The sequence below is a fragment of the Carassius carassius genome, chromosome 8 (assembly GCF_963082965.1).
Source record: "Carassius carassius chromosome 8, fCarCar2.1, whole genome shotgun sequence".
NCBI classification, from domain to species: domain Eukaryota; kingdom Metazoa; phylum Chordata; class Actinopteri; order Cypriniformes; family Cyprinidae; genus Carassius; species Carassius carassius.
The window spans coordinates 22,225,392-22,242,208 of record NC_081762.1 but is presented as its reverse complement, the minus strand read 5'-3'; the positions used below and the strand labels follow the sequence as shown (position 1 = coordinate 22,242,208).

The window sequence follows — 16,817 nt, the reverse complement described above, 5'->3', positions numbered from 1 at the left end:
ATACCAGACTGCAGTCACACAGGAGTCAAATGCAAGAGGTGAAGAAACAGCATTTGGCATCAGGACTCCGCCCTCGTTTATGCCTCTAGATGGCGTAGTAGAGCCAAAATAAGGCTGAAAGCACTAGTTGTTATTCATCACAGAAAGTGTCTGCTCTGAAGAACTGTTTAACTAGATAAAACAGATATGAATATGCATTACGTAATCAAGTCATCTATCATGAACAGAAAATATCAACAAAAGGCAAGTGTCTCAAGTCCATTCTCACATTATTGTGAGATGTGAAGATGAAGTGATGAATCTCTCTACTATCTCTGCTAAGCAGACAGTGACTTCCTAAACCCTGAATCAATATAACTGGAATCAATAGTTTGGTGACCTCATAGCTGAAGTATTCTGAGTTTGATGAATTGTTAACCATTTACAACACTAAAAGTACACAGTGTGCATTAGATTCTCTAAGGCAGTTCTGAGGCCATATGATTTTGAATACAGTAATCAAACACCCTTGCCTGTTTAAACAGGTGTGCTGGGAGAGAATGCACCCTAGCTTACCTTATCGTGCCTCATCACAGGGACAGATGGCCACCCTGCTACACTTACGATTATTTACTTTAGCAGTTACACCTCAGTATAGGCCACACAGCTATAGGCCACACAAACACTATTTTCTCCAGGTGAGTCAAAGGTGAGTACTGATGCCTGCCTGAATTGATTGTAAAATTTGGAATTTGTCTCACCATGTTAACATGGTTTCATTTGCTTATAATCTGGATAACCACAAAAGTTGCTGTAGATCAGTAAACATGTTGTTTAAGACAGGTAAAACCATTTTTTTATGCACTAGTGAATTTTGGGTTTTGGGCTATTTGGCTTTTCATAACATGTTGTGAAAACTGCAAAAAAAAGGGGGGGGGGTTCTTTCTTTTAATACATCCAAAGTGTTTATTTGGTAGCACTTTATTTTAAGGATCTATTCTCACTATTAACTAGGTTCTTATTATCAGGCATATTACTAGCATATTGGCTGTTTATTTCTACTTATAAAGCACATATTAATGTCTTATTCTATGAGACACCAGACCTAAACTCAAGAAATAACTATTAATAAGCAGCAAATTAGGAGTTTATCGAGGGGGAATTCTTAGTTAATAGTGGATATGTGTTCCCTATTTTAAAGTGTTGCTGTTTAATTTATTGCACTTTATTCAAAACGCATGCATCATCAAATGACATTTTCTAAAAATTAATTTTAAACTGTTACTATCCCTCAGATACTGTTATAGTTTTTATTAATTTGTTGAATCAGTTTTTATATTTCCCATTTTCATTTTCATGTTAGTTAAAGGTTTAGCCATTTTGTTGTGTTTGGCATGTAATTTTTGGTTTTAAGTTTTCATTTTAGTTTTATGTATTTACAGTTTTTCTCAGTCACTTTGGTGCATTTCTCAACTCAGAAATGAAATTCTCAAAACTACTTGTACAACCTCCACATCATCTAGTCATTTATACACATCACAAAACCAGTTTCTCATTCTTTTGAACAAGTTGAACAAAAGATTGCTTTTGTACATTCATGCAATTGATTACGCACATTTATCGGTGGTTTCCTACATTATCAGTTGCTAATGTCATGCTGCTCAAAATGTATTATATAGTTTTCTGTGCAATAGTCTTACCGCTCAAAACATCTAGTCTTTAGTTCATCGTATAAGTCATTAAATGCCAAATGGTTCATCTAGTTGTCATAAACTGCTAAGCACACTTTTTATTTTTATTTTTGCAAATTATTATTAGACTTTTTGTCAATTTGGCATGAATTGTGCAAGTGAATCTTGACTAATGAAGAGAATGTAGATGATAAACCAATGATAAACCATTTCTCTGAAATAGCTCAAAGGTTCATCTCATGAATCTTCAGTTAGAAAGCTTATACTGTATAGACAGAGGACAACACAAGAATTACACATTCTGAAAATGGACTTATTTTCATCTTTGTGCCCATATTTCTTTTTCCATTATATAGCACAGTGACATTGTTTTTTTTTTTTTTTACAGTATTATAATTTTTTGGGACAGACCACTAGTAAAAGTGTAACTGGGAATTCTATCCAGTCTCTTTCAATCAATATCCCACATACAGTAATGTGTAAATTTCTAATTTTGAAATGGACATATGACATACATATGACACAAGGACTTGTCATTCAATGGCACTGACATGTTCATTTACACAGATATTTATTTTTGAGAGATGAACTAAGGATTTTGAGCAGGAGACTGGCTTTTCCAGGTAATCCATGGTGTTTTGCTCTTTGTACGAGTTCTTTTGAGAAATGCACTTACTGTTTTGCAAATCTCAAGGATGATTCGAGAAATGTACCAAAGCGACTAAGAAAAACTGTAATAACCCTGTTTTTAAGAGCCAGAAATCTCCACTTACATCCATCAAACTTCACATTTTCATATTAATATCTCAATGCTGAAGGATTTTGCCAAGGGGTTATAATATTTACCCAATTATGCGACATTTTATTTCTAAGAATGAGTTGTTTTTTCTGCCTGATATAAAAAAAATCGGGAGTGATATTAAACAATACAAACAAAATTCCCTCTATAAAAACATTAAAAAAAATACTAATAAGTTAGCAACTATAACAAATATTATGAATCTGCCGTTATCCGATGTTCAGTTTTCTGTTCTGGAAATGTATGCAAATTAGTGCACATTTAATTAAACATTTCCTCATTTTCATATTTAAACATTAATCATTTCAGAAAAACTTTGAAAAAAAAGTCTTAATGTAATAAATCAACTGGAGAAAAATGCAATTATTATTATTATTATGTTTGTTTGTTTTTACCATTAACCTGGGGTGTCGTTTTAGAAATCAAACCTACAGGATAAAATTCTCATCCAGTTGCCATAAAAAAAGAGCTTCAACAGAAGGATCAAAGATGGACAAATCCACTCATAATGACAGTATTTGATCTCATAGGCTGAAACGCGAAGCTTTAGTAATGGTCTGGTGACACGGCGCACCGACGGCAGCATGCTTAATTCACTCATTCACTCCCCACTATCAGTCCAAACCCCACTCCTCAAGCTTGGCTTAGTGTTGCCATGGAAATCCTGACTGTTTGCTCTCAAAACACATCCAGACAAGAAAGTACATGATCTCGCCAGTCTTAGCCCAGCGGAGCTGAACCACACGAGGGGAACGTCCTTATCAATTCTGCAGCCAATCTCAAACACACACACACACACACACACACACACACACACACACACACACACACACACACACACACACACAAACACACACACACACACACACACACACACACACACACACAAACAAATATTAATGGATTTGCATAGATGCCAATCAAATGGCTTGGGTTTTATGGAGGGTTTATGAAAATGAGCTCTTCCTGCAGTTTGCCAGAAAGATGAATTGGCGCGAGGAACAGTGCAGTGTGTGCACTGAGGTCAGATGGTAGTTGGAGCTGTTATGACACGGTCTGGAGGAACGTGCCTCTGAGTTATTCATTACATTCTTTCTCTCCCATCATTGCTGCCTTCCTCATTACCAGGCTAATTTCTCCAGCCCCTCTGTGGCGCTGCCGTCGCACAATGGAGCCTTTGTGTGTGTGTGTGTGTGTGTGAGTGTGTGAGATGGCTGAGCTCGTGTTCAACTGTAACTGTCCAACCTTACCCAAGCAAGTATTCCTTTTAGCCTTTAAGGTTGTGTTTGCCATCTGTAAAGCTTTAAGTTCACACAGTCTCACTCGAACTTGTTCTAAAAGGTCACCCAGATGTCTTTCTCTTGCTTTAGTGGGAACTTGTTTGTGGTGAGGTCACCCAGATAACTTGCACCAAACGGCCAAAACGGTTCCAGCCAATTGTCCAGCTCAGCAGATTATTTCCCCCCGAGCTGAACACTGAGGTAAGGACAAGAGTTCAGGAGTGAACGGCTGATGGCTTATCTTTCACACGGCTCTACTTCCCCATTGCTGCAATAAATCAGGAAGGGGGGCCAAAGACACGCCTCCTTTTTCAGGTTTCACGTGTTTTGAACGTGAAAAGAGCTTCCAAGAACAGTAACGTTTATCTCTATAGCAATCACTTCATCAGCACAACTATTCTCAAAAGTAGTTTCACGTTAATTATGAGCCGATGTATTTTCTCGATAAAGAGACCATAGGAAAACTGAACAGCGTTTGTTGGAAGGATTCCAGGCGTGATATAATCATGTTCATTTGTTTAAAGTGTAACCAACCTTTGGATTGTAAACTGAAGTGATGCTAATTAAAGAGCAACCGACAAAATGACACCAGTATCACTGTTCACCCAGAGACGTGTTTACTTCAGTTCATTTATTTTCAGCTACATGTTGTTTACTAAGTGGGTGAATCACAAAACCTGAGTTTTATTTCACTCTAAAACCAAAGGGAAAAGACATAAGAAATTAAACGAAAGCAACAAAGCCCATTAGGACCATTAAGATTTTTGCATTGTGCTATTATTTGCATGACAATTAAACACTTCCCCGCAATTGTCACTAGTGTAATGTCAGAAAAAAATAAATCCCTTTCTTATTATTGTAATGTTAAAAAGAATGAGATATTATTTGAATTGTAAAGTGTTTGTGTATCATTGCAGCTTTGGATGTACATAATTGCCTACTAAGAATTATTATTATTATTTTTAGTAAAGTAATAAAATCACTGTAACTGAGAATCTAATGAGAATCTAATGAGAATCAGCATTAAGAATAATGTAAATTATTCTTTATGGAAAAAAGTAAAAGGTAAATAGATGTATTATATTAATTTTGTGAAATATAAAAATTATGCAAAATAAAGTAACCCCCCCCCCATAGATTTTCAGGTGGAATGTGACCTGGAAAAAAACCCATTATTCAGTTTTTTTTTTTTTTTTTTTTACTTTTGTCTCCAGCAGCTGAAACTTGATCTGTTATTTAGTAAACACTGGAGGGTTTACTCAAGGTTATGAATAGATCTTGTCTTTTCTTTTCTGATCTTTTTTTTTACAGAACCGTTAGATATTATGTTTCTTTTAATATTTCAGCGTGTGTAGGGTTGTAAACAGCAAACTCAACGGCACCTTCTGAGAATGATTTTCCCAACTAAATAGCGCACCAAATGTTTTGCAACAAAAAGTGTTTTGATGAACAGAGTGCATTCAGTCCTAGAAAGGTCTTGTTTATATTTTGCAAGCAACCTTGAGCAGTAGATTTTCTCTGGGTTATTGTAAGTGGTCTATGCTTTTAAATAACAGAAGAAGGAAATGCTGTTGTGGACAGCCAAGCAAGTGAAGAAAGAATGGCTAAATTTATACAGTTATGAAGAGTGAATGGCCACTTTGCATTGAAACCTATGGAAATTGGCTCAAGGTTTGTACCAAAAGTGAAGTATGTTTTGAGTGATTATTGGAAAGGCATGTTTAGCCTTGTACTTCAATGGAGGTTTTGTCCAGTCAGGTTGTGGTTTAGCTGACACCTGACTCTTGGTTTGTGTGTGTGTGTGTGTGTGTGTGTGTGTGTTTGTTGGCAGGCTCAAGTCCATTTTCCTGTCTGTTGGAGATTAAGAGGATGCATCACTGACTGAACAGGTGCTGTATCAAACACCATACAGATCACACAAACACATGCAAAAGAGATATTTAACAAATGTTAACATAAATCCCTCATGTGACCCTGGACCATAAAACCATTCTTAAGCAGCTGGGGTATATTTTTAGCAATAGCCAAAAAAAAAAACATTGTATGGGTCAAAATTATTATATTATTTTTCTTTTATGCCAAAAATCATGATAATAGTAAAGATCATGTTCCATGAAGATATTTTTTTACATTTCCTACTGTTAATATATCAAAACCAAATATGCATTGCTAACAATTAACTTGGACAACTTTAAAGGTGATTTTCTCAGTATTTAAATTTCTTTTGCACCCTCAGATTCCAGATTTTCAAATAGTTGTATCTCGGCCAAATATTGTCTGATCCTAATAAACCATACATCAATGGAAAGATTATTTATTCATGATGTATAAATCTCAGTTTAGAAAAATTGACACTTTAGACAGTGATCAAGGGTCACTCATACATAATTCATGTTTTTATTTTGTTTGTTTTTTAGGAATTCATAGAATTTTTAAAGAAACATTCTGTCATAATTTATTCACAATTAAAACTGTACTTGCAGATAATGTAATATTAATGAAAGACTATGTTTCTTAACACACCTAAGTACACTTTTAAAATGTAATAAATGTCAAATTAAAAGTCTTATTCTAACGTCCATTATAAATAAATAATATACTTTAATGTATAGTATCATTATTTTTTAGTTATATATGTTTTTTGCACTTAAAGAAGTGAACTGAATTTGATGGGTCGATTAACATGCTAAAGCACATGTGAAGTACTTGACTTTAATTTTAACTGTACTGTAGTGTGTTGTTTGATATTTCACTTGAAGTTAAAATATTTAAAATATTGGAACTTGATAATTACAAATGTGTAATTAAACGTAGGCTATATTTAAATACATGATATGCAAGTTTTAATAGATATTACATTAAAGTAAATTTTACTTGACCAAAAATGCTTGTCGGTATATTTGGCAGTATTTTAACCATATATAGAATTAAAGACAACATGAATTATGAAATTACATATGAAGATTTACTTAAGTCCTACTTAAGTGGCTCAAAAAAGCAAGAAGATTCACTTAAGTCCTACTTAAGTGGCTCAAAAAAGCAAGAAGATTCACTTAAGTCCTACTTAAGTGGCTCAAAAAAGCAAGAGCATTTAATTTAAATGGAAACTGTAATACATTTTCATTTAATTGCAGCTAACATGCAATTAACCATCCAAGAAACATTACATTCAGTTGTGCATTAATTCCTATAATAAGTACTCTTTTTGTACGCTTAGGTGTTTTTCACTATAAGGAGAATTTTTTGGGGTTGGGGGGGGGTGAACTATTCATTTAATAAACACATATGCAAGAGAAAGAGAGAGTGAGACTGGTGAAATGAGGAAAAGATAGGTGTTTTTCTTGGACTCCAAACAGTTATTGTTTTCACAACTGCAGCCAGCAGGGCATTAGTGTTGGAGATGGAGAAAGCAGATCACTCCAGCAGTTTATCATGTGCTCACTTAATGGCTCCCTTTCTACTGTCTCTCCGTTAACTCTCTCAACCATATGGATTTGAGGACAAAGACATTACGTTTATGCTAATGACAACAGCCATGTGGAGACAAAGGACTGCAAAGGTGTACCTGTACCATGATAAAGAGACTGTGAATGCCATAGCACAAATGTGAAAATCCGGATGTGGGGAGGGTGGGCATGTGAGTGTGTTTATGTGTCTGTGTTTGTTCCATCAGAGGAGAATGTGACATTTGAAGGATGAGAGACCCTTTTCATACTGGAAACTGGAAACTTGGAAGCCGTTTTCATTTCATTTATGCACTTCACAGGGAACAGAGAGGCAGAAAGACAGAGCGGCAAATAGGAAGTTTGGAAGGGACACAGAGAGGGAAGTCAGATAGCAAAAAGTTGAGAACACAAACAGACAGAACATAAAGGTGGGTGAAGGGCAAACAAGATGCATTACAGTGTCCTATTTATTAATCAGTAGCGCTGCTGTTACTGCCCAGCACTTAAGATATGTATTAAGACAGGGTTTTAAGGTGGCACATCACACCAAAAACTTCCCAGCATCCCTTCTGCTAGCAAATGTTGACGTATCATTCTGCTGACACAAGTCAGCTGATTGCTGTGTCACGGCAATGGTTTTAGGCGAGTGGCAGCGCTCCGGCTACAGACGTAGAGTCTTTTTTTCCTCCCAGACGCACTGCGGCACAGCCAGACGACTAGAGTGGAGGCACAGGAGCTCACAGCTGCAGTCTACTGGCTTGTTTCGGGGAGGCAGAGGAACTGAGCACTTCCTCTCGAAATACCGTCGCTCTGCTTATTTTTGCCGTTGAGGGATCATTTTCATTGGGGCAGATAGTAGAGCCCAACAACCTGGAATTAACGTTGGTCTCATTTGTAGACAGGAAATTTGGAGAAGCGAGCTGGATCTTAATTTTTTAGGGGTTGCTGACGCCATTGTTTGCGAGCACCAGACCAGGTTCCTAGGCTAAGAAGTCGGTGCTAAAAGCTTGGATTCCAGTCCGTCACCTCTCCGTCCCGTCATAAACCCGTCCCACACGAGACGTCCAGTCAGTCGGGCCCATCTGCATTTACATTTGTGCCGACCATCCAAAGTGGCTCCTCCGCTTCAAGGTTAAGGTGGCTTTCGGTTCTAGACTTAGTCCTTGTCCAGAGGGCAGGGCAGAGGCGAACAGAAACAGCGATGCAGCAGCTGAGCAGAGCTCAGCCAGACAGACGCAGTGACCTAAATCAGCCCCAGTCATGTCTGGACGCAGCCAGAGCAAGGCAGACAGAGAGGAAGACAGAGCGAGAGAGAGAGGGAGAGAGCGACCCACACGTACCGACTTGAACATATACTCACACTACGGTAGGTTTGGAATTAGCCTATAATGAAATGTAGTTTGTTTCCCATCCGTTGGCATTCAGTTCTTGCTGATGCTGTCCTTAGATGAGATTAGCTTGTCTGTAGCTGTGCTTCTATCTTTGTGCTATAGGGATAGAGAGAAACGAAGGAGTCTATAAGGGGAGGGGGAGACATAGTTGTCTCTCTCTCCCTCTCTTGCTCTTTTTTCACCACCGCTTTATTTTGTTCCATTAGCTGGTGTTCATATTCACCGTATGTCTGTGCTGATCTCCACCATTGCTGCACAGCGAAATTTCTGCAGAGTCGTTTACCCCCTCACCTCCCCCGTTTGCACTTTTGGGTCCAGGTAAGACATTCACTTATTCGTCTTCGACAACCAAATATGCGAACCCCTTAGTCTGAGTGCGTGAGGGCTGGCAGGTGGTTTTGTGCGTTACGTTTATTTGCTTTTGGTGAATCTGATGCACATTAAAATCCAAGATCGTGAACAAGAGCACATCCCCCTCCTCCCGAGGGCAGACTCCTTGGGAATATTGTGAATTTGCAGTTGGTAGATTGTACTGGCATTGCACATTCCTCTCAAATTGAAAAACAGTTAATAAAATCATTAGATAGTAGTTTAATTACAGTATAGTTGGAAATACAAAGCCTTTTTTAGAGTTAAACGAAGATAGGCATGTCTTTTAAGTGTGTTAGTAAGTGAGTTCAAGTAAGTGAAAGTGTATAATGTATGCTATTATTTATTTGCTTTTGGCAACAAATACTATGTTACATACGCCAACGCCTCAATAATTTTCTTGGCACAAATCATCCCACGCTCAGCAGGAACACAATGCTGATCACAGGGGACAACAGTCTAGCCATAAGCAGGAGACTGATATCTCGAACATGTCCACTCAGATTCCTTCGGCTAGCAAATTACTTATTAGTCACCGCTTGGAAAAGTACAACTTCACAGTTTCAGTCTCATCCACCTGCGCTTTGAGCCACAGTAAGGGCTCTCACTGTAATTGATGAGAACTCAAAGGTACTTTGAGGTATTTCTCTCTTAAGAGGCTCTCAGGCAAAAGTTACAGGTGTTGTATTACATTTCAGTGCTGTGAGTTCTGTAATCTTGTGTGATGCTCTTTCAGTGTCAAATATAGTCGGGAGCACAGCATGGTACCAGAACAACATTGTCAGATGGCCCATCTGTTCTGCATGGGGGGCATAAAGTAACGTCATCCTACATGCAGGTGTAGTTTAACTCAAGCTGATGAAACACTTTATGGATGATGGAATACTTACTATAATATATAACAATTATTTGTTAAATATGAAGTATTTTAATAATGGTTATTTATTATATTATATTATATTATATTATATTATATTATATTATATTATATTATATTATATTATATTATATTATATTATATTATATTATATTATATTATATTAATAATTTTATTACTGTTGTTTACAAGCATTAAGCATTAAAGATCACATCAAAGTGAGTAAAGAGACAACTGACTCTTTGCTTAGCTCCTCCCCCATATTTTCTGTAATAGCACTCTTTCTGCCAACCGGCAAACATGGAGGGAGAAGCTATTAATGTTAAATGAATTACTTTAGGAATTATAAAAGAACATTAGTATCAACAGTGCATTTTTATCTGTGATACCTTACGATACCTAATTGACGTTGTTTCCAAGATTACATGAAATGCTACATCCAAAGCATGAAATTAGGGATCCAAAAGGAGAGATTGTAATTGGGAACAAAGGTTAATCAATAGCATACACTTCTTAAGATTTTTTTTTTTTTTTTTGATATCTTGTGTAACCAATAAATTATTTCACATTTCATTTAAAACTAGATAAATACACAGTGTTCCCTTAGACTTATTTACATTCTTAGAAATAAGGGTTCTTATAACCGTCTATGGTACCATCAAGAAACTTTAACGTTCATAGAAACAGAAATAACATTAACATGTTCTTTAAAGTGGAAAATTTTTTATACTATTTTTTTTTTTAATGAATGAATTAATGAATTTATTTATATTACATTTATATAAGAACTGTTCAGTTTGGGGAACCCAAAATTTTTCTTCTGTGGTTCTTTTAAGGGGAAAAACACCTTTTGAAGTCTTTATTTTTAAAAGTGTTAAAATAAAAGAGGCGATGGAAAGTTTTGTGGCAGATTTTGTATATATTAAAGGGGGGGGGGGGTAAATAATGGTACAAATAGCAGCAAATTGACTACTGCAAACCTTAGTACAGCATACCGCGTGATTCATTTAAATAGTCTCCTCCCATAAATTTTGCATCTGAAAGGAACTCTCCAATAACATCAGCCACAAAAATGACTGTCCACACTTTTTCATAGACTTGTGCAAGCTTTTAGCAAATCTGGCCCTATGGCTCATATTTTTGGACAGTAACATTTATAAGGTGGGGCTTAATGAAGTGCCAGTTAAACAAATGTATTCCATATTTCTATTAGCACTAAAAGTTAAATTGCAAAACTGATAGTTTTGTAACTGCAGTGTTTTGACCCTGCAATTCGTAACTGCAATGAATGCATTTGACATATTTCTGTCATACTCTCTGAGAATTCAGCATGAGTTTCATGACAGAACTTTGTATTTGACTCAAACGTTTTGCTTTGCTTTGGTATATTTGTACCAGTGGTGTTCATATCCCCACTTGATGCCTAAAGTAAGAAAAGTTGGTCATTGTGGCTATAGCATTTCTGTCACTGCGATCAACAAGTCATTTGTGGTGAATGAGTTTAGGTTTACCTTTATAAATAATAGATTTTTAGACTTATTTAATGCCGTTTCTCTCCATGCCAACTTTCACACAGGATTCAGTGTCACTGCATCAGTAACATCGTCATGGACTGTGTCAAGAATATAGTCAGATTTACAGTAAGAGAGTATTATCCACATTAGCACGGTTTCCTTACTTGATCCTTAAGTGTTTGCATCATAGATTCCTAAGTACTCCCAATTTAGCATTTATTGCAAGTGTATTATTTCATATCAGGATTACATGCATTTAATCTGTTGCTTTTCTTTGCTTTTCATAGCAGAAAGTGGGTCATGCATCTCAGCTTGTGCCAGACCCCACTCATCTCCATATGTTCCCTCAATGCAATCAAGACTTGCGTTTGCCAGCTCCTCCATTCTTGTACAGTTATTATATCCCTTTTTGCTTAATACAGTGCATTTGAGCATCAGCTTTGATGCTTGGTTATTTTCTGAAGCCTCCTTTGTTCTGAACTGCCTTCAATCATTCTTAAATGACTTCAAATGACTGAGCCGCCAACCCATCCACACGCACAACCCGCCGCACCAAACAGCACACATCGGAATGCACTTGAAGTCCTTTTGACTTGAGAATTTACAGCCGAACAAGCTGTAAATAGCTTTACCCCTTTATCCACAGGTTTCCAGAAGGATTCCTTATGTTGTGGATTATTATTGAAACCAAAAACCAAGAAGAAACAAACACTTTTCAAACATTTTTAGGGGTTGTTGAGTTCCCCAAATCTGTTTGCACACTAAATTCACTCGGTTTGAGCTTAAAATAAATCTCTTAACTGAAATTCGGTCCATTCCTCTAAATACACTTTTTCATTGTTGTGGTGTTCACTCCATAGCCTGCAGCTGCCATTAACATGTCACTGATAATGTTTTCTAACCGACAACAGACTGCTCTGCTCTATATATGGGTCAGTGACACACGAACTGCGAAATCACAGAGGACGCACTCTGTTGAATTACCACCCTAAAGATCACATGTAATCATATGCTGCCATCAAAACCGGGGACAAACATTTTCAAATGCAATGTAGCGCAAAAATAGACATTTGCTAAATTGTTTGAGGCGGACAATTTCAGCATGCAACTGATTTGCATTTTTATATCTAAAACCACAGCGCATTGTTTATATTAATGCATGTTTTTGCCCGGTCGTGCTGTTCCTATCAGTTCAGTGTCTTTTGAATGCATAAATAAGCAGGAGTATTGCTCTGACTAGCTTTGTTATTGTCTTTATTACACACTGACAGTAAGCAAATGCATGGAATGCACTTCAGGGCGCTTTTCATGGCTTCATTATGGCTGTGTAATATTCAGCCGAGCTCATGTCCATTTTTAAAGCTGGCATGGGGTGTACTGTGCCTCTGTGTTTTTCTGCGGTCACTGGGCCTGTTATTTCCCCTGAGCTTTTCCTTTTATAACCACCTGAAGCTAACTCGCTTCAATATCTGAATCAAAATTGAATTACACAGATACACAGACTGTTTTTATTAAAAATCATGACTTGTAACACTGTTGGAAATCTAGTTCAGATGTTTACTGTAGCCATTAAGAATGCTAATTACACGGTTCTTTTGAATGCTCAATTCTGATTGGACAATCATGGTATTTAGCGGCCAAATGTTTTTGCATAATGGCCCCATAACTATAGTTTTAAACAGCTGTGTTATGTAGCGTTTGTGCATACAAAATAATTTACTTAAATAAAACAATATTTCATGATCATTAATTTAGTTTTAACCATTGTTATTTTATTTATATTTATGTACTATTATGGTTATTATAGGTACTATTATGTGTACTATTATGTACTGTTGTAGTAAATATGTTGAATTTGCTTTTATTTATTTATTATTTTTATTTTTTTAGTTTCTATTTAATGTACATTTAGTTTAGGTTGTAGTAATTTTGTTATGTGCTTTTGTCAATTTTATTCGATGGATGGATGGATGGATGGATGGATGGATGGATGGATGGATGGATGGATGGATGGATGGATAGATAGATAGATAGATAGATAGATAGATAGATCCTTTCCTAGTTTCCAGTATGCTATTCCGGAATGCTAGAATGAGGTTAACTATTGATTAAACTAAACAAAGGGAGGCTATATTTGACCGCAATTACAGTTAATAACAAATGATAACCTCCACCTCATATCTGAACCCTGATGGGCATTTTGGGGTTTATTTTGGTTTATAATAACCTGCTTATTCTCAGTTGTCCCTGACATACCAAAAGCAGATGCAGGAGAAAGTCAAAAAACATTGCTCTGTTACAGCTGACTATAAACTCCTTCACAGTTGACTCCCAGAAATGTTGTTTATATAAATAGATGAGTTGATAGAGCTCAACACAGCATGCCTGCATAAACACGATTCGGTTTTCTCCAGAATAGCTCTCTGCAGAGGCTGCTTGGCGTTCCTTCGCACGCTTCATGATCCAGTACGAGGCATTAGGGCCTAAGATCTGAGCAGTATTTCCTACGAGGACACTTTGGCTATGCTGTGCGATCTGCCGCTCATCGCTGACAGCAGTCCATACACACACCAGCATCATTACCCATTCCCACTGAAGCCGAGAACCGCTCTGTTTGTGTTTGTGTGTTTACAGTAAACGACTGGATAAAAGGCGGGCTGAAGTGAGTTGGTCAGACAGGCCTTGCCAAACCCACAGGCTGTTCTGCTGCTTTGCTACCGCTGTGGTGTTTTGATGTGTGCTACTGTGCAGATGCAGTTTTTGGGCGGTCACCAACAAGCTACTGTACAGGAGGAGACTCTGGGAAAGTAAGGGATATCTTTCAAGGTTAGTGTCAAATCCCAAGGGCGCCATGATGCAGCTGTTGCTTTAGTACAATGTCAGATTGTCAGGCCATGTGGCATCTGTCCCTGCATGCCACGCCAAAAACAGTTCCACTGAAGAAAGGATGCCCTTGTGAAAAAGAAGTGTGCTTAGTTGAGTTGAACATGCAGTTGTAGTGTACTTCAAATTTTCTAAGTATATATATATATATATATATATATATATATATATATATATATATATATATATATATACACACAAAAGTGTGTTTGCAGATAATGTCATTTTAATGAAATAAAGACTACTTATGATATTAGATATTTCACTTCCATGAATGATTCTTTACATACTTAAGAATACGTTTTTTAAAAAAGTGCTATTTTTAACAGTTTTTACTTTAAAGTACATTGCTTTATTTTATTTTAATAATCTTTTGTTGTGCTTTAAATAAATACACTTATTTTTATTCCTTGATACTTCTTTTTCACAAGTATCTGCAAGTTCCAACTTATGCCCTTTAATTGAGGACAGTCACATTTTTCCTTACCCTAGAAAGCAACTGGACGTTTTTATCCATATCAGCACACTGCTATTCTTATGGTGTTTAATATTCACCGTCGGGTCAGTCGAATGCCCACGTTTGCGGATGGTAACGCATGGCCAAACCTTCAGACGACCTCGCACCACGTTGCATAGCTTACACAACAACTCCATAATGAGACGAAGGTATTAGTCAGTTGTCTAGCCTAACAGATACTGGCTGCTCCCACGCTAGGATGCTCGGCGTGTTATTGTGTTCCACCGGTGGCCTGCAGCGCACGAATAAACACTCCACCAGAAGGATGGAAAGACTCCAAACCCATAAGAACAACATGTACAAACAGGCAAAGAGAGCAAAGTCAATAAATCTGAAAGCCTTCAAAGCTTCCTGAGAAGAGACAAGCAATGAAAGGCCACGTTTAGCACCTGTTCGCTTTGAAAATGTCACTTTTCTTTCACACTTTGAGTATTTATACAAGCCTTGTGATACAAGAGAATTGGATAGTCACCTAACCAGTGAAAAAGAGAAAGAGTGATGCTGTAATCGAAGTGCAGGGCCTGTGAGGGTCTTTCTCATTGGTTGTTATTTATGTGCTGATGTTCCCGGAGGTGATCCACGATCAAACCAAACTCAAAAGCAGTCCCTTCTGCTTGATTTTACCATGCAGTACATGAAGCCCAGCTCTACTGGAGCAGAATGAATCGAGCTGCAGGGCCAAACTTCCTCCCTACTCTCCATCAACAGAAAGAAGGACAAACTGTTTTCTACAGAATGAGTTCTGCTGGCACAAGCAACACATTAGTCACCCATAATGACTCTGCATATAAACACATACTGACACCTATAGAACTACACCCCGTGTTGTTAACTTACATGTAAGTAATACATAGCTGGTTCAATTACTGTCTGAGTGATGTATTGCTACATACCATATCCAAGACATTTGTTTATTATTGTTGTTTAAAAATGGTACTAGAGGCTACATCACATGAGATGACAGACTGTATTTTCATATTCAAGCATTTTTCTTCTTTATTTCAGTGAGAAAATCCTGCTCCAGTGTGCCATAAGTCATTGGAGAAGACAGGGCTTTGGAAGGAGAAAGGATACCTTTATTTGTTCTGTCCACAGAGTAGTATATGAAGGCATAAATTCATAATGTCTCTCCAAGAAATGTATATTCAAACCAAAAATTATTCAGACACCAGATACCATTTTTTTTGCTATTGTTTTATTTTTTTTACTAGTGGGTGCAGTACACTTGTTCATTTATGTTAAGTGAGGATAGCAAAATAAAGTAAACTGTGACATATTATATCTAATAATTCTACTACAGGGGACTACCCAACAAATTTGGGACCAAAAATTATTATCACTTTGACCTAACCATGTTTTGCTTAAGTTTTTTCCCTTAATTGCTAATATGACCTTTTATACCACAGACTGTACAAAATTAAGCATTGCTTGGTAATTAGTAGACCTTAATTGGTATTATTTAATTGTGTATTTTATAGGGGTAAATTATGTGATTTAAATGTTACCTTTCTCTTTGAAGTGTTGCAAGCTCTCGGTGCATAAAGAGGATCTGTAAAGTTGCAAAGACTAAAGCCTCAAATCCAAAGAGATATTCTTTATGAAAGTTAAGACTTGTCTACGCCCTTCTAAAACGCCTCATTTAAATACGTCCCCACATGTCTACATCACTATGTGGGAAGATTTGCATAACACCGGCCAAATGTTCACGCAAAGAAAGAAGGCGTAACTTTTATTCTCGCTGTAGTATTGTTGCCGCCACCGCTATGTTGTTGAGACACCATGTGTTCAATTGTGAAAGTGAAACTACTTTGTAGGACGATATCCTCTTTTTTTTCAGATTTTATAACCATTTTCTGAACTATAGAGAATAAACTGTGATAATATGAGAAATTTTGAAGATGTCTGAATAAATTTTGGTTTGACTTTGAAACTAGCTTGCCAAGGTAAGACACATTTAAAATAGTCAATGTGTATCAACCTCATTTTGTTCAAAACCTTTATTACTTTCCTTCTTCTGCCGGACACAGGGTTTTGAAGATCAGTAGGAGCCAAAGAGTTTTGATAACCACTG

General features: G+C 36.9%; 1 long non-coding RNA gene across 1 annotated transcript; it reads left to right on the top strand.

The window, feature by feature from the left end:
• Positions 1-8,059: 8,059 nt before the first annotated feature.
• On the top strand, positions 8,060-16,148 carry LOC132145544 (uncharacterized). The gene is made up of 3 exons (XR_009434476.1): positions 8,060-8,561; positions 13,981-14,172; positions 15,752-16,148. It is a non-coding gene; the product is annotated as an uncharacterized LOC132145544 (long non-coding RNA).
• Positions 16,149-16,817: the final 669 nt, after the last annotated feature.